Source organism: Triticum dicoccoides, chromosome 2B (genome assembly GCF_002162155.2).
Source record: "Triticum dicoccoides isolate Atlit2015 ecotype Zavitan chromosome 2B, WEW_v2.0, whole genome shotgun sequence".
Lineage (NCBI taxonomy): Eukaryota > Viridiplantae > Streptophyta > Magnoliopsida > Poales > Poaceae > Triticum > Triticum dicoccoides.
The window spans coordinates 412,973,347-412,985,987 of record NC_041383.1 but is presented as its reverse complement, the minus strand read 5'-3'; positions in this window follow the sequence as shown (position 1 = coordinate 412,985,987).

Sequence of the window (12,641 nt, the reverse complement as noted above, 5' to 3'; positions counted from 1 at the left end):
ATCAAAATACTAGAAAGGAAACTAACATCCATGCTCTTCAAAAAAATAAAAAACTAACTTCCTTGCTAATGCATCTCAATGATTAGCAGATCAGAGCTCATATTTACATCACAACTGAAGACAAAGTTGTGAGAAGGTGTTAAATTAAAATTGATCCATGCTTTCATTGGCAGCAACTTCCCCCCAGCTCTGTCTAAATCAACAAGGCATGTTGGGAAAAAGTAGTTGTCAGGAGCATGCAACATCACGATCATTTTGTGCAGTTACACTAAAATAGAGTTGAGCGTCCCTGTTCCAAGGATATTAAGTGTGATTACAATAACAGAGGACTATTGATGAAACAATAAACACACAAATAAAAGCCGGACACCTTTGTAGTCTCTCTTAAGACTAACTAGTTGGAGAAGATTAAGCAAATAGTTGGAGAAAATTAGGTTCGGAGTTGGATGAGGAGGATAGAGCAAAACCAATCTCCCTTTGTGCAATCACACTAAAATGTAGAGACGTTGCATGTGTGACATCTTAGTAGAACCGCAAAAAACACTCTTAAGAAAAAAGGGATTTGCGTCGTTCACCAAAAGGTCGCTAAAGCAATGAGGTGAAATGGATAGCTCTGTTTGCAAAAAAAGGTAGCAAGGAAACAATTACTGGCCAATAACAGTTGATGACACATACGACGACAAAAAAGAAGCATATTCCTTTTCCTAAGGGAAGATAATAGCATGGTTGTGTTTATCTAAAACGGTGTGAGGACGAGATTTTAATATGAAAAGTACGCTGGACGAGCTATGTTTTGGGCAAAGAACTAGGGAAGATCCACATGCAAGATTTTGCACATGCAACGACGTGGGAAGATGCGCAATGGAGCAAGGCTGGAGGGGAGGAAGTTGTACTTGGGGTCATTGGGATATAACTAGGAGGGCGGCGGCGGGCGGGATCTGCCCATACCGCGGTAGCGAGCAAGTGGTATAGGTAGTACCGCGTCGGAGCTTGGTCAGAGAGAATGGCGGGTACCGCAGATCAGGACATGCTGCCTCAACGCCATCAAATAGAGAAACGATGCACATCCTCCCTTTCTGCCAGCGGACAGGATGCGGCCAGATCAGTGACCAATGGTGAGAGAGAGAGGCCACCGACGCCTTGTGTGAGATAGTGTGACGAGAGACAAACCCCGACAGGCGGGCTCCATTGTATAGTGGAGCGGATTTATTTTTTCTTGATGACAATCTTTTTATATTCTGTATGTGCTATTGAGGAATATAACTTTATTTAATACTAACACAACAACTCGAACTTTGTTTCGTGTACGCATGGTACACGACCCTCCTTCAAGTAAACAACTGCTACACGCATCAAATTATCACGTGGCCTGCTTTTTCATACAGAAATGAGCTCAACCGTGTACCCGCACGGGTGTGGTCGGGAACGAGAGGTGAGTACGTGCGTCATGCGTGCACCTCTTCTTTACGTGCAGGTACACACGTGGGTATCTGTGAGAGAGATGGTTTGTGCGAAATAGAGGCAATGTGTCGATGACATCTCAAACAAAAAATGTAACATATACAATGTGTGTGAAGCAGAGGCCTAGATATATCATATATAGAGGGAGCGATCCACGAGAAGAGAGTGGAGGGACCATCAGCGTGAGATATCGATAGAATCGAAAACAGGGATGAAGTGTGTGGGTGCGCGATCGATGAAGAGTGTCGTCGAATTTGTGTTTGCCCATGTCAAAGATACATGGCGCTGGCCTACTAGAATGTGAGAGGGAAGAGGTGCAGTTTGTCTCTGTGGCATGGATTCCTACCTACAGTGTTCGACTATCGGTGTGTGTGGGGAGGGGGAGGGGCCATAGAACTAACTATAGAGAGGTAGATCGACTGGTATGTGCGTGGAGAAGGAGAGAGACCTAGCATGTATTGAGGGAGATCGATCGGCATCCATGCATATGTGTAGCAGAGGAATAAGGTTGGGAGGGAGACAAAGGTAGAGTGTTGGAGGGTTGTGGTGGAGTTGTTTCTCACAAATGGTGCGACAGGCCTGCTAGACAAATGAAGGGTATGATTGCAACATTAATAAGAGAGGGGATGTATGCCTGTCTGTGCACGTGCGTGTGAGAGATGGGTCGGGAGGCATGCAAGGATGATGAGGGGGGACAATATGGTTGTGATAAGCAGGCGTAACTACATAGGAAGATCAATCATCGTGTGTCAGAGAAAGGGAGAGACATAACTAGTGAGGTACGTCGATCGTTGCGTGGGGAAAAAGACTTATAGTCGACCTAGCTATATGTAGGGAGATCGGTAGATATACCTGCATGCATGTGTTAGAAGCAAATAAGGTCCAGAGAGACGGACAGAGAGAGAGAGGGATGCGGCTATGTGGTGGTGTGGGAGGCCTACTATATCGAGGGGGGAGGAGCGTGCGAGTATGAGATCGATGAAAAGAGGGGAGGGAGTGTGCACGTGCGTGGAACAGTATTGGACATAGGGGCATGGATGGTGAGAAGAGAAGAGGGAAAGTGTGTGTTTGTGGTAGGCACACTTGGCTAGAGAGGTATATGGACCGGTGTGTTCCGGAAAGAAGGAGCCGGGGGGCCTACACACACTGCGAGTTAATGACCTAAAGAGAAATAACGAATGTGCGCGATGGAGGGGACGCTGAGGGGGCGTGAGAGGGGGGCGGCGTGTGCATGCACGAGAGGAAGTTAGCTCTAGATACAAAGAAAAGAGGATTGTGTGGGTGTAAAAGACAACCAGAGATCATAATTCATTATAAAAAGTGGATTCGGATATTTGAACAAGAGATCACAGTGATTTAAACCGACACATGCATGAATATATATAATGGTGATACACATGGTGTGGTTAAGAGCATGTTATACTACATATAAAATATAGAACACTAGCAAGAGGTCCATGCGTTGCGCAGAACATCAATATGCATTTATACAAGTTTTTTATTTTGTGGGAGACGAAGATGAACGAGGGAAGGCCTTATCTGCAAATGTGGAGAGGGGTGCGGGTATCTTTTTGTATATTTGCCATAGTTTTCTTTCTATCCGTCAGATATAGATCAGACGGTCTATATTGCAGGATGGCAGGCACACCATCATCACCAACTCGTTTTTTTATAAGAGTAGAGATTTATTTGAATTTGTGATAATGTGTGGCTTTTGCAGCTCAGGGCTAAATACTTGTCATAATGTAGGGGGTGGGGCACTATACTTTGTGGGATAAACACAGTGTACGTATGAAACATGGTTTAGATTATGAAGATCTAGTTAGTACATCAAATGTACTACTATTTGGAATCAACATCAAGTGTATTAAAAAATTTGAATTCGAGTTCATATAGTACACATAGTTCAAATATTCTCTATAGTAACCATGTGGTGTGTTGTTAAGATAATATACGGATGATGGTTTAACTTGGCAACAATCATGATTGTAGATTCTTATTAAAATAGAAAAATGATGACCCACAAGTATAGGGGATCAATCGTAGTCCTTTTGATAAGTAAGAGTGTCGAACCCAATGAGGAGCAGAAGGAAATGACAAGTGTTTTTTAGCAAGGTAATATCTGCAAGCACTGAAATTGTAGGTAACAAGTTGTTTGATAACAAGATAATTTGTAACAAGCAAGTAACTTTAACGGTAACAAAAGAGCAACAAGATAGCCCAATCCTTTTAAGGCAAAGCACAGGCCAAAACGATCTCTTATGATAAGCAAAGCGTTCTTGAGGTCACACGGGAATTTCATCTCGTCACTTTCATCATGTTGGCTTAATTCATGTTCACTACTTTGACACTTTGATATGTGGGTGGATCGGTGCTTAGGTGTTGTTCTTACTTGAACAAACCCCCTACTTATGATTACCCCCTCGCAAGCATTCGCAACTACGAGAAAAGTATTAAGATAAAATCTAACCATAGCATTAAACTTTTGGATCCAAATCGGTCCCTTGCGAAGTAGCGCATAAACTAGGGTTTAAGCTTTTGTCACTCTAGCAACCCATCATCTAATAAATACTCCACAATGCATTCCCTTAGGCCCTAATAAGGTGAAGTGTCATGTAGTCGACGTTCACATGACACCACTAAGGGAATCACAACATACATATCAATATAGAACACATATCAAGTTCACATGATTACTTGCAACATGACTTCTCCTATGATCTCAAGAACAAAAGTAACTACTCACAAATGATAATCATGCTCAACATCAAAGGGGTATTGAATAGCATAATGGATCTGAACATATAATCTTCCACCAAATAAACCATATAGTAATCAACTACAAGATGTAATCAACACTACTAGTCACCCACAAGCACCAATCTAAGGTTCCGGTACAAATATTGAACACAAGAGATGAACTAGGGTTTGAGAGGAGATGGTGTTGTTGAACATGTTTATGGAGATAGCCCTCCCAAAGATGGGAGAGTTGTTGGTGATGATGATGATGATGATTTCCCCCTCCGGGAAGGAAGTTTCCCCGGCGGAATCGCTCCGTCGGAGGGCAAAACTGCTCCTGCCCAAGTTCCTCCTCGAGACGGTGGCGCTTCATCCCTAAAGTACCCCCTCCCCCTCATTTTATCTAGGTCAAAATGACTTATATACCACAAGAGGGGCACCGAAGGTGGGCCGAGGAGGGCACAACCCACCAGGGCGCGCCTGGGCTCCCTGGCGCGCCCAGGTGGGTTGTGCCCACCTGGTAGGCCCCCTTTGGTAGTTATTTGCTCCAATAATTCTTAAATAATCCATAAAAAATCTCTGTGAAGTTTCAGCTTATTTGGAATTGTGAAGAATTGGTAGCTCTAATGTGCTTTGTCAGGTCTAGATTTTCAGCTGCTGATATTCTCCCTCTTTGTGTAAACCTTGCATATTATGAGAGAAAAGGCATTAGAATTACTCCCAAAAGCATTATTGTGCATAAAAACATTATAAATAGCAGTAAGAAAACATGACGCAAAATGGACGTATCAACTCCCCAAGCTTAGACCTCGCTTGTCCTCAAGCGAAAACCGAAATCGCAAAACATGTCCAGATGCTTGGAGAGAGAGGTGTCGATAAAAACAAAATACAGACGTAGAAGCATCATGCATATTATTGTAACAACAAAGAACTTTAACATAAAACTTTATCAAATAACTTTTATCACATAACTTCTATCATATTGCTCCTCATGAACAAGTAACAATTCATCACAACATCGAAGTATACAACATAAACCTTATTGAAAACCACCAAACTATGTTCTCAATCAACTTTGCAACTACAATTCATTATATTTTCAGGAAGGGTCACATATCGGAGCCTTTAGGCAAGTCCATATACTCAACCATCATTTAATCTTCTATGATTGCTAACACTCACAACGTAGCCATGAACAAAAAGTTTCAACCGAACACATAGAAAGATAGGGGCTTATAATTTTGCCTCCCAATGTATTCACCTTTGATGTCAACAATAATAACTCATGCCTACTCATATCTAACTGGATATATGTGCCTAGATCTTTCCTCACCACCTGATGATTGCAAAAAAATAAAAATAAAAAGGAATAGGGAAGAAAACTTTGACTCTTCATAAAAGTAAATGCATAAAAGTAAAGGATAGGCCCCAGAGGTTGTCATGGGCTTATTTGTTTGTATGCCAAATCCCTTAATGCAAAAGAATGTCATGTTATATTTCCCCTTATGATAGCAACCTTTATATGTGGTTTGTCGCTTTTATTCTTTGCCATCACAAGTTCGTACAACGCTCAATTTTCTCTTACACTAAATGATCCAACACTTTTAGAGGCAATTTTTATTTCCTTATTGCACTGATGAAAATTTACTTGAAAGATATGGTGGACTCTCAAAATAAGATTTGGGTTAAGGGTTTTTGGATGCACAAGTAGTATCTTTACTTAGTGTAGAATTTTTGGCTAGAAAAGTTATTGAGCAAGCACCACATGTTAAAGGATCTATGACAATATAACTTCTATGTGAGTATGAACAAACATAAATCATTATGTTGTCTTCCTTGTCCAACATCAACTATTTTGACACAAAATATTTAATGGGGGCTCACAATCATAAAAGATGTCCATGATAGTGTATTTTCATGTGAATCTTCTCTTCCCTTATTAATTCTTTCATGAGTTGCATCATTGACCAATGCTATGTTTGTCAATCTCCAAGAAATTTTATCACTTGTACTTTTCCTTATGTGATGTCATTACTTACTATAAGATTAGCATATGATCTTTTTCATTTATTTTCCTTTCCTTTATTGAAACATTAAAGTAAAGAAACAACACTCAAACTACTCTTTATTATATATCTCGAACGCGATTACATCAAAAGATCACTAAGCAAGCACTCAAAAAGAAAGGATTGAACTAAACTTTTATTCAACTAAATCATAGGAAAACTAAAGATCAAACTAAAATAGATGAAACCAAAGATAGTGGTGGTGATACGATACAGGGACACCTCCCCCAAGCTTGGCACGAGCCAAGGGGAGTGTTCATACCATGAACTCAAGTCTCCTTTGGTGATGAAGAAGGTGGTGGTGGTGATGAAGTAGTAGTGGGCTTATCCTTTTCCTCCAGCTTGCATCAGAGAATAAAATTATCTATCCTCAAATCATCATTCTCCATCTCAAACTTTATTATCCTCTTGCATAATGCCTCCTAGCTTTCTTGCTCGAACCAAGGAGGGACTGGCTCGTCTTCATCTTCCTCATCGGTGAACCATATATAGGGATAGGTGTCCTTGAAGATATTTTTATCTAAAGGCTGGTAAGAAATTGGGCTCTCCTCCTCTAAATCTTGAGACGGCATATTTTTAGATCTGCCAGAAAACAGCGAGAAAGAAAAATATAAGATTTCTCCGTGATATGGTGTTCAATACATTCGGGGGGGGCATATAAAGATTTTTTATCTTGGGAAACAAGCAAACGGGAGGAAAACGGAGTCGGGAAGGTTCCCGAGGTGGGCACAACCTACTTGGGAGCGCCGGGGGGCCCTGGCACGCCCTGGTGTCTTGTGCCCTCCTCGGGTGCCTTCCTGGTTGTTTCTTATTTCCCTAATTTTCAAAATATTCCAAAACTGACTGGAAATATTTTTGCGGACTTTTCAGAGTCCGTTTACTTACCCAATCACGTACCTCCTCCTTTTTAATCATTCTGGAGTGTTCCGGAAGGTCTCCTTTATGTGTTCCTCAGGTGCCATAGTTTAAATAATATTGCTTTCAACATTAATAGGTGTACCTGAGATATAGTGTTTAAATTCTTTGACCATTGACCACCTTCGGGGTAGTACCCTCGGCATTATTGATTTTGACAGCTCTAGAGTGGCAAACCTCCTCGATGATATATGGTCCTTCCCATTTAGAGAGAAGTTTTCCTGCAAAGAATCTGAAATGCGACTTGTATAGAAGAACATATTCTCCAACTTTGAATTCCCGCTTTTGGATTCTTCTATCATGCCGTCTTTTAACCTTTTCTTTAAATAGTTTGGCATTTTCATAGGCTTGGGTTCTCCATTCATCTAGTGAGCTAATATCAAATAACCTCTTTTCACCGGCAAGTTTGAAATCATAGTTGAGTTCTTTAATTGCTCAATATGCTTTATGTTCTAACTCAAGAGGCAAATGACAAGCTTTTCCATAGACCATTTTGTAGGGAGACATACCCATAGGATTTTTATATGTTGTTAGATAGGCCCAAAGTGCATCATCCAATTTCTTGGACCAATTCTTTCAGGACCTATTAACAGTTTTCTGTAATATTAGTTTTATTTCTCTATTTCTAAGTTCAGCTTGACCACTAGATTGAGGATGATAGGGTGATGCAATTCTATGGTTAACATCATATTTAGCAAACATTTTATGGGAAACACCATGGATAAAGTGTGAACCACCATCAGTCATTAAATATCTAGGGACTCCAAACCTTGGGAAAACAACTCCTTTAAGCATTTTAAAGGAAGTGTTATGATCAGCACTACTAGTTGGAATCGCTTCTACCCACTTAGTTACATAATCAATAGCAACCAAAATATGTGTATACCCATTAGAGGAAGGAAAAGGTCCCATATAATCAAAACCCCAAACATCAAATGGCTCAACATCAAGTGTATAATTCATAGGCATTTCTTAACGCTTACCAATATTACCAATTCGCTGACATTCATTACAAGACAAGACAAACTTACGAGCATCCTTGAAGAGAGTGTGCCAATAAAAACCGGATTGCAATACCTTATGTGCAGTTCTATCTCCAGCGTGGTGTCCTCCGTAAGCCTCGGAGTGACACCTGCGTAGGATCTGTTCCTGTTCATGCTCAGGTACACAACGTCTAATAACACCATCTACTCCTTCTTTATAAAGGTGTGGGTCATCCCAAAAGTAATGTCTTAAATCATAGAAGATTTTTTTTCTTTTGTTGGTATGTGAAACTAGGTGGTATGTATTTAGCAACAATGTAATTAGCATAATTAGCATACCAAGGATGTTATGAGAAACATTTATTGCGGCTAATTGTTCATCAGGGAAGCTATCATCAATGGGTAGCGGGTCATCAAGGATATTCTCCAACCTAGATAAGTTATCACCTACGGAGTGCTCAACTCCTTTTCTATCAGTTATATGTAAATCAAATTCTTGTAGCAAGAGAACCCACCTAATGAGTCTAGGTTTAGCATCTTTCTTTTCCATAAGATATTTAATAGCAGCATGATCGGTGTGAACAGTGACTTTAGAGTCAATAATGTAAGATCTGAATTTGTCACAAGCAAACACAACTGCTATTTTTTTAGTGGTAGCATAATTTCTTTGGGCACTTTCTAGAGTTTCGCTAGCATAATGAATAACATTTAATTTCCTATCAACTCTTTGTCCTAGAACAGCACCGACAGTATAATCACTAGCATCACACATAATTTCAAAGGGCAAGTTCCTATCAGGTGGTTGGACAATAGGTGCAAAAGTTAAGGCTTTCTTAAGTGTTTCAATGGCTTCTACACAATCATCATCAAAAACAAATGGAACATCCTTTTCTAAAAGATTTGTAAGAGGCCTAGAAATTTTAGATAAGTCTTTAATAAATCTCCTATAGAAACCAACATGACCAATGAAACTACGAATACCTTTAATATCCCTAGGACATGGCATTTTCTCAGTTGCATCAGCTTTAGCTTTATCCACTTCAATGCCCCGTTTAGAAATTTTATGCCCCAAGACAATACCTTCATTAACCATAAAGTGTCACTTCTCCCAATTCAAGACAAGATTAGTTTTCTCACATCTCTGCAAAACTCGATCAAGGTTGCTGAAGCAATCATCAAAAGAAGATCCATATACAGAAAAAGCATCCATGAAAACCTCAACCATCTTTTCAAAAAAATTAGAGAATATAGCAGTCATACATATTTGAAAGGTAGCAGGTGCATTGCATAAACCAAAAGGCATACGTCTATAAGCATAAGATCCAAAAGGACAAGTAAAGGTGGTTTTCTCTTGGTCAGGTTATGAAACAGGTATTTGAGAAAAACTAGAATATCCATCAAGAAAGCAAAAGTGTGTATGGTTAGATAATCTTTCCAACATTTGATCGATAAAAGGCAAAGGGTAATGATCTTTTCTAAGTTTTGTTATGTCTTAAGGCTGATGTTTCCTTGTACTAACAATGCAGCTGAATATGAGGCTTTGCTTCATGGCCTCAGAATTGCTAAAGAGATGAACTTAAGCCAGGTCGGGTGTTTTGGTGACTCGGATTTGGTGGCTCAGCAAGTTTCAGGCACTTGGGATTCTAAAGACCCGCTCATGGCGGCTTATCACCGGGTGGTTGATAATATCGCTGGTCACTTCAAAGGTTATCATGTCGAGCATCTTTATAGAAGGAAGAATGAGGCGGCCGATGCTTTAAGCCTGCTTGGTTCTTAGCATAAGCTGGTACCCCCCTAATGTTTTCCTTGACGTGTTGAATAATCCTTCAGTCAAATTGCCGCCAGAAGAGGATCTTGATATTCCTGATCCGGAGGCACAACTATTGGCGGCTCTCCATGTAATCCCTGATTGGACAGTTCCATATTTGGCTTATATGACCGGGGTGAGTTGCCCGAGGACGAAACTTTGTCCAGGCAGATAACCCCGCGGTCTAAGTCCATGACCATTGTTAATGGACTGTTACACCGACGCAGTGTCACGGGCGTGTTCCAGCGTTGCGTTTCTCCTGAAGAAGGTCATGAGATTCTAAGGAAAATCCATGTCATCACGATGTTTCTAAATATCCGGTAGCTAAAGCTTTTCGTCATGGATTTTATTGGTTGACGGCTCATGCTGATGCAGAGGACCTTGTTAGTAAGTGTGATGGTTGTCAGAAATTTTCTTGACAAGCTCATGTGCCGGCTAAAGAATTGCGGATGATTCCAATCACTTGGTTGTTTGCAGTCTGGGGGCTTGATATGGTTGGGCCTTTCAAAAGGTCTAAAGACAAAAAAACACCTCTTGGTGGCGGTTGACAAATTTACCAAGTGGGTTGAGGTAGAGCCGATCAGAAAGTGTGATGCGGCAATGACGGTTCAATTCATCAAGAAAGTAATCTTCCGTTTTGGCTTTCCTCATAGTATCATAACTGACAATGGTACAAATCTATCCAAAGGTGCTATGAGAGAGTTCTATCAAATAGAGCATATTCGTCTTGATGTCTAGTCAGTAGCTCACCCACAGTCCAATGGTCAAGCTCAGAGGGCCAATCAGGAAATTTTGAGAGGTATAAAGCCCCGGCTTATGGTTCCATTATAGAGAACGCCGGGTTGTTGGGTTGAGGAGTTACCTCAGTAATTTGGAGCATCAGTACTACTCCCAACAGGTCAACAGGCTATAAGCCCTTCTTCATGGTCTATGGGGTAGAGGCGGTTCTTCCAAGTGATATCTGTCATGACTCGTCCCGTGTGGTGGCTTATGTTGAAGCTGTTACTGAAAAAGCATGTCAGGATGCAGTTGATGTGTTGGATGAGGAGCGTGACCTTGTGATGGCTCATTCGGCGATATACCAGCAAGATCTGAGACACTATCATACCCGTCGGGTTAAGACCCAGACCTTTCAAGAAGGTGACCTGGTACTCCGGTTAATCCAAGATAAAACAGATATGCATAAGTTATCCCCACCTTGGGAAGGACCTTTTGTGATTAGCAAGAATCTGAACAATGGGTCATATTACCTCATTGATATACGAGAACATAAAGAGTCGCGTCAGTCGAAGGAGGAGACCCGCCGGCCATGGAATATTGCCCATCTTCGGCCTTATTACACTTGAGCCACTAGCTCTTATGTTGTACATACTTCTTTCACTGTATATATTATGATCAATATAATAAAGTCCACATCCCTGATAATTTAGGGACTCTATCATTTCATTTCTAAGCATCTAAGTCTTTGTTATTTGTTCATAAGGTTACTTGGGGGCTTCCAATCCAGTGGGTTTAGCTTTCTTACCCTCTTGACCAGGCATAAAACGCTAAATCCTGAGTTTTGACCTGCCTGTCTGCTTGATACTTCTCCACCAGTTAAATCTGAATGACCCGTTCTACTCTTAACAATCAATCTTTTAAACAAGACCCTGAAGTCGCTAAGGTTAAAACGGTGGTTTGTCATGTGAGGGTCGGCTTACAGTAAGAGAGGACGACTCTAAGGCTGTGCGGCCTATGAAAGCACTCGAATCTTAGCGGCTGTACGACCCATGAAACCACTTGAATTTTAAGGTTGTGCGGCCTATGAAAGCACTTGAATATTTTCTGAATTTCTTTTCTGGACATTTTGGATTTGCACTCCCTGCAGATTTTTTTGCTTAAGTGTACTTTGTACAATTTAGGCCACGTAGCCTTGATTATCTGACTCATAATTGAGCATATTTGGGTTTGATAACCCTCCCTGATAGAGGATCATAAGCCGCCAGGATATTTGCCTTGAGCAATCAACATCATGATATTTCGTGTCTACTGCTTATCATTATCAAAGGAGTTACCATGATATCAATCTACAGGTATGTTTTTCTATGATGATATGAATATTAAGGGTTTGGTAAACTGCCCTGATTTTTGACTTTAAGTCGCTAGCATATTTCCGGCTTAAATATCCTTTATTATAGTCAAAGATTATTATATCAGGATTTGTTACCCGCCTTGGCTTAAACTGCCAGGGCGTACACTGCTTACCTTGTATGCAGAAAATATGCATACATCGATCTGTCCCACATGGATGATGATACTATGAAAAGGAGCAGCGGCAAATCATTAAATGATTATACTGGCGGTTCAAAAGTTAAATGGCTAAAATATGCACGATGGCATAACAGATCATGGTTTGTAAACCTAGGCTATTACAAGGCCACAGTGGACCTACAAAATGGGACTTAAGTGTTTTTCAACACATTGTGCTCATGCTCTAATCTAAGAGCCACCTGGTATCAATGGACTTCTTCATGGCGGGTTGATGTCTCCGAGGTATCCTGCTCCGGCTCTTCTTCTTCGCCGGTCTGGGGGTCAGGAAACATCTAGTCGATGCCAGTTAAGGCTTCAAACACAGCTTCATCATTCATAATTGGTGAAGGATCGACATCAGGAGCAAAAGAATGCTTACTG